Here is a 25,515-nt window from a genome sequence, read left to right as displayed (position 1 = left end):
AGCGATTCGCCCAATGAGTCCTTCATATTTAGTCGTTTTCAGCCAATTTTCAGAATTTTTGAAAATTTCACTTTTTTGTGAAAATATCCACTAAATGAGGGAATAATATGTGTGAGGGTACCCCAGGAGAGTTCCAAATGTGTGTGGGTAGAATATATATCCCACGGGGGTAAAATTGAAAAAAGGTGAAAACATTTTTTTTTTTTACTTAGTCATTTTTTCAGCGTTTATCAGACTTTCAGATAGGGGAAATGTCAGTGAGCGTTCCGATTTCAGTTCCAGCGCGATTCACCCGATGAGTCCTTCATATTCAGTCGTTTTCAGCCAATTTTCTGAATTTTTGAAAATTTCACTTTTTTTGTGAAAATATCCACTAAATGAGGGAATAATATGTGTGAGGGTACCCCAGGAGAGTTCCAAATGTGTGTGGGTAGAATATATATCCCACGGGGGTAAAATTGAAAAAAGGTGAAAAAAAAATTTTTTTAGACTTAATCATTTTTTCAGCGTTTATCAGACTTTCAGATAGGGGAAATATCAGTGAGAGTTCCGATTTGAGTTCCAGAGCGATTCGCCCAATGAGTCCTTCATATTTAGTCGTTTTCAGCCAATTTTCTGAATTTTTGAAAATTTCACATTATTTGTGAAAATATCCACTAAATGAGGGAATAATATGTGTGAGGGTACCCCAGGAGAGTTCCAAATGTGTGTGGGTAGAATATATATCCCACCGGGGTAAAATTGAAAAAAGGTGAAAAAATTAATTTTTTGCACTTAATCATTTTTTCAGCGTTTATCAGACTTTCAGATAGGGGAAATATCAGTGAGCATTCCGATTTCAGTTCCAGAGCGATTCTCCTGATGAGTTCTTCATATTTAGTCGTTTTCAGTAAATTTTCTGAATTTTTGAAAATGTCACTTTTATGTGAAAATATCCACTAAATGAGGGAATAATATGTGTGAGGGTACCCCAGGAGAGTTCCAAATGTGTGTGGGTAGAATATATATCCCACGGGGTAAAATTGAAAAAAGGTGAAAAAATTTTTTTTGGACTTAGTCATTTTTTCAGCGTTTATCAGACTTTCAGATAGGGGAAATATCAGTGAGCGTTCCGATTTCAGTTCCAGAGCGATTCGCCCGATGAACCCTTCATATTTAGTCGTTTTCAGCCAATTTTCTGAATTTTTGAAAATTTCACTTTTTTGTGAAAATATCCACTAAATGAGGGAATAATATGTGTGAGGGTACCCCAGGAGAGTTCCAAATGTGTGTGGGTAGAATATATATCCCACAGGGGTAAAATTGAAAAAAGGTGAAAATATTTTTTTTTGGACTTATTCATTTTTTCAGCGTTTATCAGACATTCAGATAGGGGAAATGTCTGTGAGCATTCCGATTTCAGTTCCAGAGCGATTCGCCCAATGAGTCCTTCATATTTAGTCGTTTTCAGCCAATTTTCAGAATTTTTGAAAATTTCACTTTTTTGTGAAAATATCCACTAAATGAGGGAATAATATGTGTGAGGGTACCCCAGGAGAGTTCCAAATGTGTGTGGGTAGAATATATATCCCACGGGGGTAAAATTGAAAAAAGGTGAAAACATTTTTTTTTTTTACTTAGTCATTTTTTCAGCGTTTATCAGACTTTCAGATAGGGGAAATGTCAGTGAGCGTTCCGATTTCAGTTCCAGCGCGATTCACCCGATGAGTCCTTCATATTCAGTCGTTTTCAGCCAATTTTCTGAATTTTTGAAAATTTCACTTTTTTTGTGAAAATATCCACTAAATGAGGGAATAATATGTGTGAGGGTACCCCAGGAGAGTTCCAAATGTGTGTGGGTAGAATATATATCCCACGGGGGTAAAATTGAAAAAAGGTGAAAAAAAAATTTTTTTAGACTTAATCATTTTTTCAGCGTTTATCAGACTTTCAGATAGGGGAAATATCAGTGAGAGTTCCGATTTGAGTTCCAGAGCGATTCGCCCAATGAGTCCTTCATATTTAGTCGTTTTCAGCCAATTTTCTGAATTTTTGAAAATTTCACATTATTTGTGAAAATATCCACTAAATGAGGGAATAATATGTGTGAGGGTACCCCAGGAGAGTTCCAAATGTGTGTGGGTAGAATATATATCCCACGGGGGTAAAATTGAAAAAAGGTGAAAAAATTAATTTTTTGCACTTAATCATTTTTTCAGCGTTTATCAGACTTTCAGATAGGGGAAATATCAGTGAGCATTCCGATTTCAGTTCCAGAGCGATTCTCCTGATGAGTTCTTCATATTTAGTCGTTTTCAGTAAATTTTCTGAATTTTTGAAAATGTCACTTTTATGTGAAAATATCCACTAAATGAGGGAATAATATGTGTGAGGGTACCCCAGGAGAGTTCCAAATGTGTGTGGGTAGAATATATATCCCACGGGGTAAAATTGAAAAAAGGTGAAAAAATTTTTTTTGGACTTAGTCATTTTTTCAGCGTTTATCAGACTTTCAGATAGGGGAAATATCAGTGAGCGTTCCGATTTCAGTTCCAGAGCGATTCGCCCGATGAACCCTTCATATTTAGTCGTTTTCAGCCAATTTTCTGAATTTTTGAAAATTTCACTTTTTTGTGAAAATATCCACTAAATGAGGGAATAATATGTGTGAGGGTACCCCAGGAGAGTTCCAAATGTGTGTGGGTAGAATATATATCCCACAGGGGTAAAATTGAAAAAAGGTGAAAATATTTTTTTTTGGACTTATTCATTTTTTCAGCGTTTATCAGACATTCAGATAGGGGAAATGTCTGTGAGCATTCCGATTTCAGTTCCAGAGCGATTCGCCCAATGAGTCCTTCATATTTAGTCGTTTTCAGCCAATTTTCAGAATTTTTGAAAATTTCACTTTTTTGTGAAAATATCCACTAAATGAGGGAATAATATGTGTGAGGGTACCCCAGGAGAGTTCCAAATGTGTGTGGGTAGAATATATATCCCACGGGGGTAAAATTGAAAAAAGGTGAAAACATTTTTTTTTTTTACTTAGTCATTTTTTCAGCGTTTATCAGACTTTCAGATAGGGGAAATGTCAGTGAGCGTTCCGATTTCAGTTCCAGCGCGATTCACCCGATGAGTCTTTCATATTCAGTCGTTTTCAGCCAATTTTCTGAATTTTTGAAAATTTCACTTTTTTTGTGAAAATATCCACTAAATGAGGGAATAATATGTGTGAGGGTACCCCAGGAGAGTTCCAAATGTGTGTGGGTAGAATATATATCCCACGGGGGTAAAATTGAAAAAAGGTGAAAACATTTTTTTTTTTTACTTAGTCATTTTTTCAGCGTTTATCAGACTTTCAGATAGGGGAAATGTCAGTGAGCGTTCCAATTTCAGTTCCAGAGTGATTCGCCCGATGAGTCCTTCATATTTAGTCATTTTCAGCCAATTTTCTGAATTTTTGAAAATGTCACTTTTTTGTGAAAATATCCACTAAATGAGGGAATAATATGTGTGAGGGTACCCCAGGAGAGTTCCAAATGTGTGTGGGTAGAATATATATCCCACGGGGGTAAAATTGAAAAAAGGTGAAAAAAATTTTTTTTTGGACTTAGTCATTTTTTCAGCGTTTATCAGACTTTCAGATAGGGGAAATGTCAGTGAGCGTTCCGATTTCAGTTCCAGAGCGATTCGCCTGATGAGTTCTTCATATTTAGTCGTTTTCAGCCAATTTTCTGAATTTTTGAAAATTTCACTTTTTTTGTGAAAATATCCACTAAATGAGGGAATAATATGTGTGAGGGTACCCCAGGAGAGTTCCAAATGTGTGTGGGTAGAATATATATCCCACGGGGGTAAAATTGAAAAAAGGTGAAAAAAAAATTTTTTTAGACTTAATCATTTTTTCAGCGTTTATCAGACTTTCAGATAGGGGAAATATCAGTGAGCATTCCGATTTCAGTTCCAGAGTGATTCGCCCGATGAGTCCTTCATATTTAGTCGTTTTCAGCCAATTTTCTGAATTATTGAAAATTTCACTTTTTTGTGAAAATATCCACTAAATGAGGGAATAATATGTGTGAGGGTACCCCAGGAGAGTTCCAAATGTGTGTGGGTAGAATATATATCCCACGGGGGTAAAATTGAAAAAAGTTGAAAAAATTTTTTTTTGGACTTAATCATTTTTTCAGCGTTTATCAGACTTTCAGATAGGGGAAATATCAGTGAGCATTGCGATTTCAGTTCCAGAGCGATTCCCCCGATGAGTCCTTCATATTTAGTCGTTTTCAGCCAATTTTCTGAATTATTGAAAATTTCACTTTTTTGTGAAAATATCCACTAAATGAGGAAATAATATGTGTGAGGGTACCACAGGAGAGTTCCAAATGTGTGTGGGTAGAATATATATCCCACGGGGGTAAAATTGAAAAAAGGTGAAAACATTTTTTTTTTGGACTTAGTCATTTTTTCAGCGTTTATCAGACTTTCAGATAGGGGAAATGTCAGTGAGCGTTCCGATTTCAGTTCCAGAGCGATCCGCCCGATGAGTCCTTCATATTTAGTCGTTTTCAGCCAATTTTCTGAATTTTTGAAAATTTCACTTTTTTGTGAAAATATCCACTAAATGAGGGAATAATATGTGTGAGGGTACCCCAGGAGAGTTCCAAATGTGTGTGGGTAGAATATATATCCCACGGGGGTAAAATTGAAAAAAGGTGAAAACATTTTTTTTTTTTACTTAGTCATTTTTTCAGCGTTTATCAGACTTTCAGATAGGGGAAATGTCAGTGAGCGTTCCGATTTCAGTTCCAGCGCGATTCACCCGATGAGTCCTTCATATTCAGTCGTTTTCAGCCAATTTTCTGAATTTTTGAAAATTTCACTTTTTTTGTGAAAATATCCACTAAATGAGGGAATAATATGTGTGAGGGTACCCCAGGAGAGTTCCAAATGTGTGTGGGTAGAATATATATCCCACGGGGGTAAAATTGAAAAAAGGTGAAACATTTTTTTTTTTTAGACTTAGTCATTTTTTCAGCGTTTATCAGACTTTCAGATAGGGGAAATGTCAGTGAGCGTTCCAATTTCAGTTCCAGAGTGATTCGCCCGATGAGTCCTTCATATTTAGTCATTTTCAGCCAATTTTCTGAATTTTTGAAAATGTCACTTTTTTGTGAAAATATCCACTAAATGAGGGAATAATATGTGTGAGGGTACCCCAGGAGAGTTCCAAATGTGTGTGGGTAGAATATATATCCCACGGGGGTAAAATTGAAAAAAGGTGAAAAAAAATTTTTTTTAGACTTAGTCATTTTTCCGGCGTTTATCAGACTTTCAGATAGAGGAAATGTCAGTGAGCGTTCCGATTTCAGTTCCAGAGCGATTCCCCCGATGAGTCCTTCATATTTAGTCGTTTTCAGCCAATTTTCTGAATTTTTGAAAATTTCACTTTTTTGTGAAAATATCCACTAAATGAGGGAATAATATGTGTGAGGGTACCCCAGGAGAGTTCCAAATGTGTGTGGGTAGAATATATATCCCACGGGGGTAAAATTGAAAAAAGTTGAAAAAATTTTTTTTTGGACTTAATCATTTTTTCAGCGTTTATCAGACTTTCAGATAGGGGAAATATCAGTGAGCATTCCGATTTCAGTTCCAGAGCGATTCTCCCGATGAGTCCTTCATATTTAGTCGTTTTCAGACAATTTTCTGAATTATTGAAAATTTCACTTTTTTGTGAAAATATCCACTAAATGAGGAAATAATATGTGTGAGGGTACCCCAGGAGAGTTCCAAATGTGTGTGGGTAGAATATATATCCCACGGGGGTAAAATTGAAAAAAGGTGAAAACATATTTTTTTTGGACTTAGTCATTTTTTCAGCGTTTATCAGACTTTCAGATAGGGGAAATGTCAGTGAGCGTTCCGATTTCAGTTCAAGAGCGATTCGCCCGATGAGTCCTTCATATTTAGTCGTTTTCAGCCAATTTTCTGAATTTTTGAAAATTTCACTTTTTTGTGAAAATATCCACTAAATGAGGGAATAATATGTGTGAGGGTACCCCAGGAGAGTTCCAAATGTGTGTGGGTAGAATATATATCCCACGGGGGTAAAATTGAAAAAAGTTGAAAAAATTTTTTTTTGGACTTAATCATTTTTTCAGCGTTTATCAGACTTTCAGATAGGGGAAATGTCAGTGAGCGTTCCGATTTCAGTTCCAGAGCGATTCGCCTGATGAGTTCTTCATATTTAGTCGTTTTCAGCCAATTTTCTGAATTTTTGAAAATTTCACTTTTTTTGTGAAAATATCCACTAAATGAGGGAATAATATGTGTGAGGGTACCCCAGGAGAGTTCCAAATGTGTGTGGGTAGAATATATATCCCACGGGGGTAAAATTGAAAAAAGGTGAAAAAAAAATTTTTTTAGACTTAATCATTTTTTCAGTGTTTATCAGACTTTCAGATAGGGGAAATATCAGTGAGCATTCCGATTTCAGTTCCAGAGCGATTCGCCCGATGAGTCCTTCATATTTAGTCATTTTCAGCCAATTTTCTGAATTATTGAAAATTTCACTTTTTTGTGAAAATATCCACTAAATGAGGGAATAATATGTGTGAGGGTACCCCAGGAGAGTTCCAAATGTGTGTGGGTAGAATATATATCCCACGGGGGTAAAATTGAAAAAAGGTGAAAACATTTTTTTTTTTTACTTAGTCATTTTTTCGGCGTTTATCAGACTTTCAGATAGGGGAAATGTCAGTGAGCGTTCTGATTTCAGTTCCAGCGCGATTCACCCGATGAGTCCTTCATATTCAGTCGTTTTCAGCCAATTTTCTGAATTTTTGAAAATTTCACTTTTTTTGTGAAAATATCCACTTAATGAGGGAATAATATGTGTGAGGGTACCCCAGGAGAGTTCCAAATGTGTGTGGGTAGAATATATATCCCACGGGGGTAAAATTGAAAAAAGGTGAAACATTTTTTTTTTTAGACTTAGTCATTTTTTCAGCGTTTATCAGACTTTCAGATAGGGGAAATGTCAGTGAGCGTTACAATTTCAGTTCCAGAGTGATTCGCCCGATGAGTCCTTCATATTTAGTCATTTTCAGCCAATTTTCTGAATTTTTGAAAATGTCACTTTTTTGTGAAAATATCCACTAAATGAGGGAATAATATGTGTGAGGGTACCCCAGGAGAGTTCCAAATGTGTGTGGGTAGAATATATATCCCACGGGGGTAAAATTGAAAAAAGGTGAAAAAATTTTTTTTTTGGACTTAGTCATTTTTTCAGCGTTTATCAGACTTTCAGATAGGGGAAATGTCAGTGAGCGTTCCGATTTCAGTTCCAGAGCGATTCGCCTGATGAGTTCTTCATATTTAGTCGTTTTCAGCCAATTTTCTGAATTTTTGAAAATTTCACTTTTTTTGTGAAAATATCCACTAAATGAGGGAATAATATGTGTGAGGGTACCCCAGGAGAGTTCCAAATGTGTGTGGGTAGAATATATATCCCACGGGGGTAAAATTGAAAAAAAAATTTTTTTAGACTTAGTCATTTTTTCAGCGTTTATCAGACTTTCAGATAGGGGAAATATCAGTGAGCATTCCGATTTCAGTTCCAGAGCGATTCGCCCGATGAGTCCTTCATATTTAGTCGTTTTCAGCAAATTTTCTGAATTATTGAAAATTTCACTTTTTTGTGAAAATATCCACTAAATGAGGGAATAATATGTGTGAGGGTACCCCAGGAGAGTTCCAAATGTGTGTGAGTAGAATATATATCCCACGGGGGTAAAATTGAAAAAAGGTGAAAAAATTTTTTTTTTGGACTTAGTCATTTTTTCAGCGTTTATCAGACTTTCAGATAGGGGAAATATCAGTGAGCGTTCCGATTTCAGTTCCAGAGCGATTCGCCTGATGAGTTCTTCATATTTAGTCGTTTTCAGCCAATTTTCAGAATTTTTGAAAATGTCACTTTTTTGTGAAAATATCCACTAAATGAGGGAATAATATGTGTGAGGGTACCCCAGGAGGGTTCAAAATGTGTGTGGGTAGAATATACATCCCACGGGGGTAAAATTGAAAAAAGGTGAAAAAAATTTTTTTTTAGACTTAGTCATTTTTCCGGCGTTTATCAGACTTTCAGATAGGGGAAATGTCAGTGAGCGTTCCGATTTCAGTTCCAGAGCGATTCGCCTGATGAGTTCTTCATATTTAGTCGTTTTCAGCCAATTTTCTGAATTTTTGAAAATGTCACTTTTTTGTGAAAATATCCACTAAATGAGGGAATAATATGTGTGAGGGTACCCCAGGAGAGTTCCAAATGTGTGTGGGTAGAATATATATCCCACGGGGGTAAAATTGAAAAAAGGTGAAAAAAATTTTTTTTTAGACTTAGTCATTTTTCCGGCGTTTATCAGACTTTCAGATAGAGGAAATGTCAGTGAGCGTTCCGATTTCAGTTCCAGAGCGATTCCCCCGATGAGTCCTTCATATTTAGTCGTTTTCAGACAATTTTCTGAATTATTGAAAATTTCACTTTTTTGTGAAAATATCCACTAAATGAGGAAATAATATGTGTGAGGGTACCACAGGAGAGTTCCAAATGTGTGTGGGTAGAATATATATCCCACGGGGGTAAAATTGAAAAAAGGTAAAAACATATTTTTTTTGGACTTAGTCATTTTTTCAGCGTTTATCAGACTTTCAGATAGGGGAAATGTCAGTGAGCGTTCCGATTTCAGTTCCAGAGCGATTCGCCCGATGAGTCCTTCATATTTAGTCGTTTTCAGCCAATTTTCTGAATTTTTGAAAATTTCACTTTTTTGTGAAAATATCCACTAAATGAGGGAATAATATGTGTGAGGGTACCCCAGGAGAGTTCCAAATGTGTGTGGGTAGAATATATATCCCACGGGGGTAAAATTGAAAAAAGGTGAAAACATTTTTTTTTTTTACTTAGTCATTTTTTCAGCGTTTATCAGACTTTCAGATAGGGGAAATGTCAGTGAGCGTTCCAATTTCAGTTCCAGAGTGATTCGCCCGATGAGTCCTTCATATTTAGTCATTTTCAGCCAATTTTCTGAATTTTTGAAAATGTCACTTTTTTGTGAAAATATCCACTAAATGAGGGAATAATATGTGTGAGGGTACCCCAGGAGAGTTCCAAATGTGTGTGGGTAGAATATATATCCCACGGGGGTAAAATTGAAAAAAGGTGAAAACATTTTTTTTTTGGACTTAGTCATTTTTTCAGCGTTTATCAGACTTTCAGATAGGGGAAATGTCAGTGAGCGTTCCGATTTCAGTTCCAGAGCGATTCGCCCGATGAGTCCTTCATATTTAGTCGTTTTCAGCCAAATTTCTGAATTTTTGAAAATTTCACTTTTTTGTGAAAATATCCACTAAATGAGGGAATAATATGTGTGAGGGTACCCCAGGAGAGTTCCAAATGTGTGTGGGTAGAATATATATCCCACGGGGGTAAAATTGAAAAAAGGTGAAAAAATTTTTTTTTGGACTTAGTCATTTTTTCAGCGTTTATCAGACTTTCAGATAGGGGAAATATCAGTGAGCGTTCCGATTTCAGTTCCAGAGCGATTCGCCTGATGAACCCTTCATATTTAGTCGTTTTCAGCCAATTTTCTGAATTTTTGAAAATGTCACTTTTTTGTGAAAATATCCACTAAATGAGGGAATAATATGTGTGAGGGTACCCCAGGAGAGTTCCAAATGTGTGTGGGTAGAATATATATCCCACGGGGGTAAAATTGAAAAAAGGTGAAAAAAATTTTTTTTGGGACTTAGTCATTTTTTCAGCGTTTATCAGACTTTCAGATAGGGGAAATGTCAGTGAGCGTTCCGATTTCAGTTCCAGAGCATTCGCCTGATGAGTTCTTCATATTTAGTCGTTTTCAGCCAATTTTCAGAATTTTTGAAAATTTCACTTTTTTGTGAAAATATCCACTAAATGAGGGAATAATATGTGTGAGGGTACCCCAGGAGAGTTCCAAATGTGTGTGGGTAGAATATATATCCCACGGGGGTAAAATTGAAAAAAGTTGAAAAAATTTTTTTTTGGACTTAATCATTTTTTCAGCGTTTATCAGACTTTCAGATAGGGGAAATATCAGTGAGCATTCCGATTTCAGTTCCAGAGCGATTCCCCCGATGAGTCCTTCATATTTAGTCGTTTTCAGACAATTTTCTGAATTATTGAAAATTTCACTTTTTTGTGAAAATATCCACTAAATGAGGAAATAATATGTGTGAGGGTACCACAGGAGAGTTCCAAATGTGTGTGGGTAGAATATATATCCCACGGGGGTAAAATTGAAAAAAGGTGAAAACATATTTTTTTTGGACTTAGTCATTTTTTCAGCGTTTATCAGACTTTCAGATAGGGGAAATGTCAGTGAGCGTTCCGATTTCAGTTCCAGAGCGATTCGCCCGATGAGTCCTTCATATTTAGTCGTTTTCAGCCAATTTTCTGAATTTTTGAAAATTTCACTTTTTTGTGAAAATATCCACTAAATGAGGGAATAATATGTGTGAGGGTACCCCAGGAGAGTTCCAAATGTGTGTGGGTAGAATATATATCCCACGGGGGTAAAATTGAAAAAAGGTGAAAACATTTTTTTTTTTTACTTATTCATTTTTTCAGCGTTTATCAGACTTTCAGATAGGGGAAATGTCAGTGAGCGTTCCAATTTCAGTTCCAGAGTGATTCGCCCGATGAGTCCTTCATATTTAGTCATTTTCAGCCAATTTTCTGAATTTTTGAAAATGTCACTTTTTTGTGAAAATATCCACTAAATGAGGGAATAATATGTGTGAGGGTACCCCAGGAGAGTTCCAAATGTGTGTGGGTAGAATATATATCCCACGGGGGTAAAATTGAAAAAAGGTGAAAACATTTTTTTTTTGGACTTAGTCATTTTTTCAGCGTTTATCAGACTTTCAGATAGGGGAAATGTCAGTGAGCGTTCCGATTTCAGTTCCAGAGCGATTCGCCCGATGAGTCCTTCATATTTAGTCGTTTTCAGCCAAATTTCTGAATTTTTGAAAATTTCACTTTTTTGTGAAAATATCCACTAAATGAGGGAATAATATGTGTGAGGGTACCCCAGGAGAGTTCCAAATGTGTGTGGGTAGAATATATATCCCACGGGGGTAAAATTGAAAAAAGGTGAAAAAATTTTTTTTTGGACTTAGTCATTTTTTCAGCGTTTATCAGACTTTCAGATAGGGGAAATATCAGTGAGCGTTCCGATTTCAGTTCCAGAGCGATTCGCCTGATGAACCCTTCATATTTAGTCGTTTTCAGCCAATTTTCTGAATTTTTGAAAATGTCACTTTTTTGTGAAAATATCCACTAAATGAGGGAATAATATGTGTGAGGGTACCCCAGGAGAGTTCCAAATGTGTGTGGGTAGAATATATATCCCACGGGGGTAAAATTGAAAAAAGGTGAAAAAAATTTTTTTTGGGACTTAGTCATTTTTTCAGCGTTTATCAGACTTTCAGATAGGGGAAATGTCAGTGAGCGTTCCGATTTCAGTTCCAGAGCATTCGCCTGATGAGTTCTTCATATTTAGTCGTTTTCAGCCAATTTTCAGAATTTTTGAAAATTTCACTTTTTTGTGAAAATATCCACTAAATGAGGGAATAATATGTGTGAGGGTACCCCAGGAGAGTTCCAAATGTGTGTGGGTAGAATATATATCCCACGGGGGTAAAATTGAAAAAAGTTGAAAAAATTTTTTTTTGGACTTAATCATTTTTTCAGCGTTTATCAGACTTTCAGATAGGGGAAATATCAGTGAGCATTCCGATTTCAGTTCCAGAGCGATTCGCCCGATGAGTCCTTCATATTTAGTCGTTTTCAGTCAATTTTCTGAATTATTGAAAATTTCACTTTTTTTGTGAAAATATCCACTAAATGAGGAAATAATATGTGTGAGGGTACCACAGGAGAGTTCCAAATGTGTGTGGGTAGAATATATATCCCACGGGGGTAAAATTGAAAAAAGGTGAAAACTTTTTTTTTTTGGACTTAGTCATTTTTTCAGCGTTTATCAGACTTTCAGATAGGGGAAATATCAGTGAGTGTTCCGATTTCAGTTCCAGAGCGATTCGCCCGATGAACCCTTCATATTTAGTCGTTTTCAGCCAATTTTCTGAATTTTTGAAAATTTCACTTTTTTGTGAAAATATCCACTAAATGAGGGAATAATATGTGTGAGGGTACCCCAGGAGAGTTCCAAATGTGTGTGGGTATAATATATATCCCACGGGGGTAAAATTGAAAAAAGGTGAAAACATTTTTTTTTTTTACTTAGTCATTTTTTCAGCGTTTATCAGACTTTCAGATAGGGGAAATGTCAGTGAGCGTTCCGATTTCAGTTCCAGCGCGATTCACCCAATGAGTCCTTCATATTCAGTCGTTTTCAGCCAATTTTCTGAATTATTGAAAATTTCACTTTTTTGTGAAAATATCCACTAAATGAGGAAATAATATGTGTGAGGGTACCCCAGGAGAGTTCCAAATGTGTGTGGGTAGAATATATATCCCACGGGGGTAAAATTGAAAAAAGTTGAAAAAAAATTTTTTTTAGACTTAGTCTTTTTTCCGGCGTTTATCAGACTTTCAGATAGGGGAAATGTCAGTGAGCGTTCCGATTTCAGTTCCAGAGCGATTCGCCTGATGAGTTCTTCATATTTAGTCGTTTTCAGCCAATTTTCTGAATTTTTGAAAATGTCACTTTTTTGTGAAAATATCCACTAAATGAGGGAATAATATGTGTGAGGGTACCCCAGGAGGGTTCAAAATGTGTGTGGGTAGAATATATATCCCACGGGGGTAAAATTGAAAAAAGGTGAAAAAAAAAATTTTTTTTTGGACTTTGTCATTTTTTCAGCGTTTATCAGACTTTCAGATAGGGGAAATGTCAGTGAGCGTTCCGATTTCAGTTCCAGAGCGATTCGCCCGATGAGTCCTTCATATTTAATCGTTTTCAGCCAGTTTTCAGAATTTTTGAAAATTTCACTTTTTTGTGAAAATATCCACTAAATGAGGGAATAATATGTGTGAGGGTACCCCAGGAGAGTTCCAAATGTGTGTGGGTAGAATATATATCCCACGGGGGTAAAATTGAAAAAAGTTGAAAAAATTTTTTTTTGGACTTAATCATTTTTTCAGCGTTTATCAGACTTTCAGATAGGGGAAATATCAGTGAGCATTCCGATTTCAGTTTCAGAGTGATTCGCCCGATGAGTCCTTCATATTTAGTCGTTTTCAGCCAATTTTCTGAATTATTGAAAATTTCACTTTTTTGTGAAAATATCCACTAAATGAGGAAATAATATGTGTGAGGGTACCCCAGGAGAGTTCCAAATGTGTGTGGGTAGAATATATATCCCACGGGGGTAAAATTGAAAAAAGTTGCAAAAAAATTTTTTTTAGACTTAGTCTTTTTTCCGGCGTTTATCAGACTTTCAGATAGGGGAAATGTCAGTGAGCGTTCCGATTTCAGTTCCAGAGCGATTCGCCTGATGAGTTCTTCATATTTAGTCGTTTTCAGCCAATTTTCTGAATTTTTGAAAATGTCACTTTTTTGTGAAAATATCCACTAAATGAGGGAATAATATGTGTGAGGGTACCCCAGGAGAGTTCCAAATGTGTGTGGGTAGAATATATATCCCACGGGGGTAAAATTGAAAAAAGGTGAAAAAAATTTTTTTTTAGACTTAGTCATTTTTCCGGCGTTTATCAGACTTTCAGATAGAGGAAATGTCAGTGAGCGTTCCGATTTCAGTTCCAGAGCGATTCCCCCGATGAGTCCTTCATATTTAGTCGTTTTCAGACAATTTTCTGAATTATTGAAAATTTCACTTTTTTGTGAAAATATCCACTAAATGAGGAAATAATATGTGTGAGGGTACCACAGGAGAGTTCCAAATGTGTGTGGGTAGAATATATATCCCACGGGGGTAAAATTGAAAAAAGGTGAAAACATATTTTTTTTGGACTTAGTCATTTTTTCAGCGTTTATCAGACTTTCAGATAGGGGAAATGTCAGTGAGCGTTCCGATTTCAGTTCCAGAGCGATTCGCCCGATGAGTCCTTCATATTTAGTCGTTTTCAGCCAATTTTCTGAATTTTTGAAAATTTCACTTTTTTGTGAAAATATCCACTAAATGAGGGAATAATATGTGTGAGGGTACCCCAGGAGAGTTCCAAATGTGTGTGGGTAGAATATATATCCCACGGGGGTAAAATTGAAAAAAGGTGAAAACATTTTTTTTTTGGACTTAGTCATTTTTTCAGCGTTTATCAGACTTTCAGATAGGGGAAATATCAGTGAGCGTTCCGATTTCAGTTCCAGAGCGATTCGCCCGATGAACCCTAGATATTTAGTCGTTTTCAGCCAATTTTCTGAATTTTTGAAAATTTCACTTTTTTGTGAAAATATCCACTAAATGAGGGAATAATATGTGTGAGGGTACCTCAGGAGAGTTCCAATTGTGTGTGGGTAGAATATATATCCCACGGGGGTAAAATTGAAAAAAGGTGAAAAAAAAAATTTTTTTTTGGACTTTGTCATTTTTTCAGCGTTTATCAGACTTTCAGATAGGGGAAATGTCAGTGAGCGTTCCGATTTCAGTTCCAGAGCGATTCGCCCGATGAGTCCTTCATATTTAATCGTTTTCAGCCAGTTTTCAGAATTTTTGAAAATTTCACTTTTTTGTGAAAATATCCACTAAATGAGGGAATAATATGTGTGAGGGTACCCCAGGAGAGTTCCAAATGTGTGTGGGTAGAATATATATCCCACGGGGGTAAAATTGAAAAAAGTTGAAAAAATTTTTTTTTGGACTTAATCATTTTTTCAGCGTTTATCAGACTTTCAGATAGGGGAAATATCAGTGAGCATTCCGATTTCAGTTTCAGAGTGATTCGCCCGATGAGTCCTTCATATTTAGTCGTTTTCAGCCAATTTTCTGAATTATTGAAAATTTCACTTTTTTGTGAAAATATCCACTAAATGAGGAAATAATATGTGTGAGGGTACCCCAGGAGAGTTCCAAATGTGTGTGGGTAGAATATATATCCCACGGGGGTAAAATTGAAAAAAGTTGCAAAAAAATTTTTTTTAGACTTAGTCTTTTTTCCGGCGTTTATCAGACTTTCAGATAGGGGAAATGTCAGTGAGCGTTCCGATTTCAGTTCCAGAGCGATTCGCCTGATGAGTTCTTCATATTTAGTCGTTTTCAGCCAATTTTCTGAATTTTTGAAAATGTCACTTTTTTGTGAAAATATCCACTAAATGAGGGAATAATATGTGTGAGGGTACCCCAGGAGGGTTCAAAATGTGTGTGGGTAGAATATATATCCCACGGGGGTAAAATTGAAAAAAGGTGAAAAAAATTTTTTTTTAGACTTAGTCATTTTTCCGGCGTTTATCAGACTTTCAGATAGGGGAAATGTCAGTGAGCGTTCCGATTTCAGTTCCAGAGCGATTCGCCTGATGAGTTCTTCATATTTAGTCGTTTTCAGCCAATTTTCTGAATTTTTGAAAATGTCACTTTTTTGTGAAAATATCCACTAAATGAGGGAATAATATGTGTGAGGGTACCCCAGGAGAGTTCCAAATGTGTGTGGGTAGAATATATATCCCACGGGGGTAAAATTGAAAAAAGGTGAAAAAAATTTTTTTTTAGACTTAGTCATTTTTCCGGCGTTTATCAGACTTTCAGATAGAGGAAATGTCAGTGAGCGTTCCGATTTCAGTTCCAGAGCGATTCCCCCGATGAGTCCTTCATATTTAGTCGTTTTCAGACAATTTTCTGAATTATTGAAAATTTCACTTTTTTGTGAAAATATCCACTAAATAAGGAAATAATATGTGTGAGGGTACCACAGGAGAGTTCCAAATGTGTGTGGGTAGAATATATATCCCACGGGGGTAAAATTGAAAAAAGGTGAAAACATATTTTTTTTGGACTTAGTCATTTTTTCAGCGTTTATCAGACTTTCAGATAGGGGAAATGTCAGTGAGCGTTCCGATTTCAGTTCCAGAGCGATTCGCCCGATGAGTCCTTCATATTTAGTCGTTTTCAGCCAATTTTCTGAATTTTTGAAAATTTCACTTTTTTGTGAAAATATCCACTAAATGAGGGAATAATATGTGTGAGGGTACCCCAGGAGAGTTCCAAATGTGTGTGGGTAGAATATATATCCCACGGGGGTAAAATTGAAAAAAGGTGAAAACATTTTTTTTTTTTACTTAGTCATTTTTTCAGCGTTTATCAGACTTTCAGATAGGGGAAATGTCAGTGAGCGTTCCAATTTCAGTTCCAGAGTGATTCGCCCGATGAGTCCTTCATATTTAGTCATTTTCAGCCAATTTTCTGAATTTTTGAAAATGTCACTTTTTTGTGAAAATATCCACTAAATGAGGGAATAATATGTGTGAGGGTACCCCAGGAGAGTTCCAAATGTGTGTGGGTAGAATATATATCCCACGGGGGTAAAATTGAAAAAAGGTGAAAACATTTTTTTTTTGGACTTAGTCATTTTTTCAGCGTTTATCAGACTTTCAGATAGGGGAAATGTCAGTGAGCGTTCCGATTTCAGTTCCAGAGCGATTCGCCCGATGAGTCCTTCATATTTAGTCGTTTTCAGCCAAATTTCTGAATTTTTGAAAATTTCACTTTTTTGTGAAAATATCCACTAAATGAGGGAATAATATGTGTGAGGGTACCCCAGGAGAGTTCCAAATGTGTGTGGGTAGAATATATATCCCACGGGGTAAAATTGAAAAAAGGTGAAAAAATTTTTTTTTGGACTTAGTCATTTTTTCAGCGTTTATCAGACTTTCAGATAGGGGAAATATCAGTGAGCGTTCCAATTTCAGTTCCAGAGCGATTCGCCTGATGAACCCTTCATATTTAGTCGTTTTCAGCCAATTTTCTGAATTTTTGAAAATGTCACTTTTTTGTGAAAATATCCACTAAATGAGGGAATAATATGTGTGAGGGTACCCCAGGAGAGTTCCAAATGTGTGTGGGTAGAATATATATCCCACGGGGGTAAACTTGAAAAAAGGTGAAAAAAATTTTTTTTGGGACTTAGTCATTTTTTCAGCGTTTATCAGACTTTCAGATAGGGGAAATGTCAGTGAGCGTTCCGATTTCAGTTCCAGAGCATTCGCCTGATGAGTTCTTCATATTTAGTCGTTTTCAGCCAATTTTCAGAATTTTTGAAAATTTCACTTTTTTGTGAAAATATCCACTAAATGAGGGAATAATATGTGTGAGGGTACCCCAGGAGAGTTCCAAATGTGTGTGGGTAGAATATATATCCCACGGGGGTAAAATTGAAAAAAGTTGAAAAAATTTTTTTTTGGACTTAATCATTTTTTCATCGTTTATCAGACTTTCAGATAGGGGAAATATCAGTGAGCATTCCGATTTCAGTTCCAGAGCGATTCGCCCGATGAGTCCTTCATATTTAGTAGTTTTCAGCCAATTTTCTGAATTATTGAAAATTTCACTTTTTTTGTGAAAATATCCACTAAATGAGGAAATAATATGTGTGAGGGTACCACAGGAGAGTTCCAAATGTGTGTGGGTAGAATATATATCCCACGGGGGTAAAATTGAAAAAAGGTAAAAACTTTTTTTTTTTGGACTTAGTCATTTTTTCAGCGTTTATCAGACTTTCAGATAGGGGAAATATCAGTGAGTGTTCCGATTTCAGTTCCAGAGCGATTCGCCCGATGAACCCTTCATATTTAGTCGTTTTCAGCCAATTTTCTGAATTTTTGAAAATTTCACTTTTTTGTGAAAATATCCACTAAATGAGGGAATAATATGTGTGAGGGTACCCCAGGAGAGTTCCAAATGTGTGTGGGTAGAATATATATCCCACGGGGGTAAAATTGAAAAAAGGTGAAAACATTTTTTTTTTTTACTTAGTCATTTTTTCAGCGTTTATCAGACTTTCAGATAGGGGAAATGTCAGTGAGCGTTCCGATTTCAGTTCCAGCGCGATTCACCCAATGAGTCCTTCATATTCAGTCGTTTTCAGCCAATTTTCTGAATTTTTGAAAATTTCACTTTTTTTGTGAAAATATCCATTAATGAGGAAATAATATGTGTGAGGGTACCACAGGAGAGTTCCAAATGTGTGTGGGTAGAATATATATCCCACGGGGGTAAAATTGAAAAAAGGTGAAAACATTTTTTTTTTGGACTTAGTCATTTTTTCAGCGTTTATCAGACTTTCAGATAGGGGAAATATCAGTGAGCATTCCGATTTCAGTTCCAGAGCGATTCGCCCGATGAGTCCTTCATATTTAGTCGTTTTCAGCCAATTTTCTGAATTATTGAAAATTTCACTTTTTTGTGAAAATATCCACTAAATGAGGAAATAATATGTGTGAGGGTACCCCAGGAGAGTTCCAAATGTGTGTGGGTAGAATATATATCCCACGGGGGTAAAATTGAAAAAAGTTGAAAAAAAATTTTTTTTAGACTTAGTCTTTTTTCCGGCGTTTATCAGACTTTCAGATAGGGGAAATGTCAGTGAGCGTTCCGATTTCAGTTCCAGCGTGATTCGCCACATGAGTCCTTCATATTCAGTCGTTTTCAGCCAATTTTCAGAATTTTTGAAAATTTCACTTTTTTGTGAAAATATCCACTAAATGAGGGAATAATATGTGTGCGGGTACCCCAGGAGTGTTCCAAATGTGCGTGGGTAGAATATATATCCCACGGGGTAAAATTGAAAAAAGTTGAAAAAAATTTTTTTTGGACTTAGTCATTTTTTCAGCGTTTATCAGACTTTCAGATAGGGGAAATGTCAGTGAGCGTTCCGATTTCAGTTCCAGAGCGATTCGCCCGATGAGTCCTTCATATTTAGTCGTTTTCAGCCAATTTTCAGAATTTTTGAAAATTTCACTTTTTTGTGAAAATATCCACTAAATGAGGGAATAATGTGTGTGAGGGTACCCCAGGAGAGTTCCAAATGTGTGTGGGTAGAATATATATCCCACGGGGGTAAAATTGAAAAAAGGTGAAAAAATTTTTTTTTGGACTTAGTCATTTTTCCGGCGTTTATCAGACTTTCAGATAGGGGAAATGTCAATGAGCGTTCTGATTTCAGTTCCAGAGCGATTCGCCCGATGAACCCTTCATATTTAGTCGTTTTCAGCCAATTTTCTGAATTTTTGAAAATGTCACTTTTTTGTGAAAATATCCACTAAATGAGGGAATAATATGTGTGAGGGTACCCCAGGAGAGTTCCAAATGTGTGTGGGTAGAATATATATCCCACGGGGGTAAAATTGAAAAAAGGTGAAAAAATTTTTTTTTGGACTTAATCATTTTTTCAGCGTTTATCAGACTTTCAGATAGGGGAAATATCAGTGAGCATTCCGATTTCAGTTCCAGAGCGATTCGACCGATGAGTCCTTCATATTTAGTCGTTTTCAGCCAATTTTCAGAATTTTTGAAAATGTCACTTTTTTGTGAAAATATCCACTAAATGAGGGAATAATATGTGTGAGGGTACCCCAGGAGAGTTCAAAATGTGTGTGGGTAGAATATATATCCCACGGGGGTAAAATTGAAAAAAGGTGAAAAAAATTTTTTTTTAGACTTAGTCATTTTTCCGGCGTTTATCAGACTTTCAGATAGAGGAAATGTCAGTGAGCGTTCCGATTTCAGTTCCAGAGCGATTCCCCCGATGAGTCCTTCATATTTAGTCGTTTTCAGACAATTTTCTGAATTATTGAAAATTTCACTTTTTTGTGAAAATATCCACTAAATGAGGAAATAATATGTGTGAGGGTACCACAGGAGAGTTCCAAATGTGTGTGGGTAGAATATATATCCCACGGGGGTAAAATTGAAAAAAGGTGAAAACATATTTTTTTTGGACTTAGTCATTTTTTCAGCGTTTATCAGACTTTCAGATAGGGGAAATGTCAGTGAGCGTTCCGATTTCAGTTCCAGAGCGATTCGCCCGATGAGTCCTTCATATTTAGTCGTTTTCAGCCAATTTTCTGAATTTTTGAAAATTTCACTTTTTTGTGAAAATATCCACTAAATGAGGGAATAATATGTGTGAGGGTACCCCAGGAGAGTTCCAAATGTGTGTGGGTAGAATATATATCCCACGGGGGTAAAATTGAAAAAAGGTGAAAACATTTTTTTTTTGGACTTAGTCATTTTTTCAGCGTTTATCAGACTTTCAGATAGGAGAAATGTCAGTGAGCGTTCCGATTTCAGTTCCAGAGCGATTCGCCCGATGAGTCCTTCATATTTAGTCGTTTTCAGCCAAATTTCTGAATTTTTGAAAATTTCACTTTTTTGTGAAAATATCCACTAAATGAGGGAATAATATGTGTGAGGGTACCCCAGGAGAGTTCCAAATGTGTGTGGGTAGAATATATATCCCACGGGGGTAAAATTGAAAAAAGGTGAAAAAATTTTTTTTTGGACTTAGTCATTTTTTCAGCGTTTATCAGACTTTCAGATAGGGGAAATATCAGTGAGCGTTCCGATTTCAGTTCCAGAGCGATTCGCCCGATGAACCCTTCATATTTAGTCGTTTTCAGCCAATTTTCTGAATTTTTGAAAATGTCACTTTTTTGTGAAAATATCCACTAAATGAGGGAATAATATGTGTGAGGGTACCCCAGGAGAGTTCCAAATGTGTGTGGGTAGAATATATATCCCACGGGGGTAAAATTGAAAAAAGGTGAAAAAATTTTTTTTTGGACTTAATCATTTTTTCAGCGTTTATCAGACTTTCAGATAGGGGAAATATCAGTGAGCATTCCGATTTCAGTTCCAGAGCGATTCGACCGATGAGTCCTTCATATTTAGTCGTTTTCAGCCAATTTTCTGAATTATTGAAAATTTCACTTTTTTGTGAAAATATCCACTAAATGAGGAAATAATATGTGTGAGGGTACCACAGGAGAGTTCCAAATGTGTGTGGGTAGAATATATATCCCACGGGGGTAAAATTGAAAAAAGGTGAAAACATTTTTTTTTTGGACTTAGTCATTTTTTCAGCGTTTATCAGACTTTCAGATAGGGGAAATATCAGTGAGCGTTCCGATTTCAGTTCCAGAGCGATTCGCCCGATGAACCCTTCATATTTAGTCGTTTTCAGCCAATTTTCTGAATTTTTGAAAATTTCACTTTTTTGTGAAAATATCCACTAAATGAGGGAATAATATGTGTGAGGGTACCCCAGGAGAGTTCCAAATGTGTGTGGGTAGAATATATATCCCACGGGGGTAAAATTGAAAAAAGGTGAAAACATTTTTTTTTTTTACTTAGTCATTTTTTCAGCGTTTATCAGACTTTCAGATAGGGGAAATGTCAGTGAGCGTTCCGATTTCAGTTCCAGCGCGATTCACCCAATGAGTCCTTCATATTCAGTCGTTTTCAGCCAATTTTCTGAATTATTGAAAATTTCACTTTTTTGTGAAAATATCCACTAAATGAGGAAATAATATGTGTGAGGGTACCACAGGAGAGTTCCAAATGTGTGTGGGTAGAATATATATCCCACGGGGGTAAAATTGAAAAAAGGTGAAAACATTTTTTTTTTGGACTTAGTCATTTTTTCAGCGTTTATCAGACTTTCAGATAGGGGAAATATCAGTGAGCGTTCCGATTTCAGTTCCAGAGCGATTCGCCCGATGAACCCTTCATATTTAGTCGTTTTCAGCCAATTTTCTGAATTTTTGAAAATTTCACTTTTTTGTGAAAATATCCACTAAATGAGGGAATAATATGTGTGAGGGTACCCCAGGAGAGTTCCAAATGTGTGTGGGTAGAATATATATCCCACGGGGGTAAAATTGAAAAAAGGTGAAAACATTTTTTTTTTTTACTTAGTCATTTTTTCAGCGTTTATCAGACTTTCAGATAGGGGAAATGTCAGTGAGCGTTCCGATTTCAGTTCCAGCGCGATTCACCCGATGAGTCCTTCATATTCAGTCGTTTTCAGCCAATTTTCTGAATTTTTGAAAATTTCACTTTTTTTGTGAAAATATCCACTAAATGAGGGAATAATATGTGTGAGGGTACCCCAGGAGAGTTCCAAATGTGTGTGGGTAGAATATATATCCCACGGGGGTAAAATTGAAAAAAGGTGAAAAATTATTTTTTTTGGACTTAGTCATTTTTTCAGCGTTTATCAGACTTTCAGATAGGGGAAATGTCAGTGAGCGTTCCGATTTCAGTTCCAGAGCGATTCGCCCGATGAGTCCTTCATATTTAGTCGTTTTCAGCCAATTTTCAGAATTTTTGAAAATTTCTCTTTTTTGTGAAAATATCCACTAAATGAGGAAATAATATGTGTGAGGGTACCCCAGGAGAGTTCCAAATGTGTGTGGGTAGAATATATATCCCACGGGGGTAAAATTGAAAAAAGGTAAAAATTTTTTTTTTTTGAACTGTCATTTTTTCAGCGTTTATCAGACTTTCAGATAGGGGAAATGTCAGTGAGCGTTCCGATTTCAGTTCCAGAGCGATTCGCCTGATTAGTCCTTCATATTTAGTCGTTTTCAGCCAATTTTTTGAATTTTTGAAAATTTCACTTTTTTGTGAAAATATCCACTAAATGAGGGAATAATATGTGTGAAGGTACCCTAGGAGAGTTCCAAATGTGTGTGGGTAGAATATATATCCCACGGGGGTAAAATTGAAAAAAGGTGAAAAATTTTTTTTTTGCACTTAGTCATTTTTTCAGCGTTTTTCAGACTTTCAGATAGGGGAAATGTCAGTGAGCGTTCCGATTTCAGTTCCAGAGCGATTCGCCCGATGAGTCCTTCATATTTAGTCGTTTGCAGCCAATTTTCCGAATTTTTGAAAATTTCACTTTTTTGTGAAAATATCCACTAAATGAGGAAATAATATGTGTGAGGGTACCCCAGGAGAGTTCCAAATGTGTGTGGGTAGAATATATATCCCACGGGGGAAAATTGAAAAAAGGTGAAAAATTTTTTTTTTTGGACTTAGTCATTTTTACAGCGTTTATCAGACTTTCAGATAGGGGAAATGTCAGTGAGCGTTCCCGTTTCAGTTCCAGAGCGATTCGCCCGATTAGTCCTTCATATTTAGTCGTTTTCAGCCAATTTTCTGAATTTTGAAAATTTCACTTTTTTGTGAAAATATCCACTAAATGAGGGAATAATATGTGTGAGGGTACCTCAGGAGAGTTCCAATTGTGTGTGGGTAGAATATATATCCCACGGGGGTAAAATTGAAAAAAGGTGAAAAAAAAATTTTTTTTTTGGACTTAATCATTTTTTCAGCGTTTATCAGACTTTCAGATAGGGGAAATATCAGTGAGCATTCCGATTTCAGTTCCAGAGCGATTCGCCCGATGAGTCCTTCATATTTAGTCGTTTTCAGCCAATTTTCTGAATTATTGAAAATTTCACTTTTTTGTGATAATATCCACTAAATGAGGAAATAATATGTGTGAGGGTACCCCAGGAGAGTTCCAAATGTGTGTGGGTAGAATATATATCCCACGGGGGTAAAATTGAAAAAAGGTGAAAACATTTTTTTTTTTTACTTAGTCATTTTTTCAGCGTTTATCAGACTTTCAGATAGGGGAAATGTCAGTGAGCGTTCCAATTTCAGTTCCAGAGTGATTCGCCCGATGAGTCCTTCATATTTAGTCGTTTTCAGACAATTTTCTGAATTATTGAAAATTTCACTTTTTTGTGAAAATATCCACTAAATGAGGGAATAATATGTGTGAGGGTACCCCAGGAGAGTTCCAAATGTGTGTGGGTAGAATATATATCCCACGGGGGTAAAATTGAAAAAAGGTGAAAACATTTTTTTTTTTTACTTAGTCATTTTTTCAGCGTTTATCAGACTTTCAGATAGGGGAAATATCAGTGAGCGTTCCGATTTCAGTTCCAGAGCATTCGCCTGATGAGTTCTTCATATTTAGTCGTTTTCAGCCAATTTTCAGAATTTTTGAAAATTTCACTTTTTTGTGAAAATATCCACTAAATGAGGGAATAATATGTGTGAGGGTACCCCAGGAGAGTTCCAAATGTGTGTGGGTAGAATATATATCCCACGGGGGTAAAATTGAAAAAAGTTGAAAAAATTTTTTTTTGGACTTAATCATTTTTTCAGCGTTTATCAGACTTTCAGATAGGGGAAATATCAGTGAGCATTCCGATTTCAGTTCCAGAGCGATTCGCCCGATGAGTCCTTCATATTTAGTCGTTTTCAGCCAATTTTCTGAATTATTGAAAATTTCACTTTTTTGTGAAAATATCCACTAAATGAGGAAATAATATGTGTGAGGGTACCACAGGAGAGTTCCAAATGTGTGTGGGTAGAATATATATCCCACGGGGGTAAAATTGAAAAAAGGTGAAAACATTTTTTTTTTGGACTTAGTCATTTTTTCAGCGTTTATCAGACTTTCAGATAGGGGAAATATCAGTGAGCGTTCCGGTTTCAGTTCCAGAGCGATTCGCCCGATTAGTCCTTCATATTTAGTCGTTTTCAGCCAATTTTCTGAATTTTGAAAATTTCACTTTTTTGTGAAAATATCCACTAAATGAGGGAATAATATGTGTGAGGGTACCTCAGGAGAGTTCCAATTGTGTGTGGGTAGAATATATATCCCACGGGGGTAAAATTGAAAAAAGGTGAAAAAAAAATTTTTTTTTTGGACTTAATCATTTTTTCAGCGTTTATCAGACTTTCAGATAGGGGAAATATCAGTGAGCATTCCGATTTCAGTTCCAGAGCGATTCGCCCGATGAGTCCTTCATATTTAGTCGTTTTCAGCCAATTTTCTGAATTATTGAAAATTTCACTTTTTTGTGAAAATATCCACTAAATGAGGGAATAATATGTGTGAGGGTACCCCAGGAGAGTTCAAAATGTGTGTGGGTAGAATATATATCCCACGGGGGTAAAATTGAAAAAAGGTGAAAAAAATTTTTTTTTAGACTTAGTCATTTTTCCGGCGTTTATCAGACTTTCAGATAGAGGAAATGTCAGTGAGCGTTCCGATTTCAGTTCCAGAGCGATTCCCCCGATGAGTCCTTCATATTTAGTCGTTTTCAGACAATTTTCTGAATTATTGAAAATTTCACTTTTTTGTGAAAATATCCACTAAATGAGGAAATAATATGTGTGAGGGTACCACAGGAGAGTTCCAAATGTGTGTGGGTAGAATATATATCCCACGGGGGTAAAATTGAAAAAAGGTGAAAACATATTTTTTTTGGACTTAGTCATTTTTTCAGCGTTTATCAGACTTTCAGATAGGGGAAATGTCAGTGAGCGTTCCGATTTCAGTTCCAGAGTGATTCGCCCGATGAGTCCTTCATATTTAGTCGTTTTCAGCCAATTTTCTGAATTTTTGAAAATTTCACTTTTTTGTGAAAATATCCACTAAATGAGGGAATAATATGTGTGAGGGTACCCCAGGAGAGTTCCAAATGTGTGTGGGTAGAATAT

The sequence above is a fragment of the Phyllobates terribilis genome, unplaced genomic scaffold (genome assembly GCF_046119375.1).
Source record: "Phyllobates terribilis strain yellow unplaced genomic scaffold, ASM4611937v1 Scaffold_13__5_contigs__length_258822181, whole genome shotgun sequence".
In the NCBI taxonomy this organism is placed as follows: domain Eukaryota; kingdom Metazoa; phylum Chordata; class Amphibia; order Anura; family Dendrobatidae; genus Phyllobates; species Phyllobates terribilis.
This window is presented reverse-complemented; position numbering follows the sequence as displayed.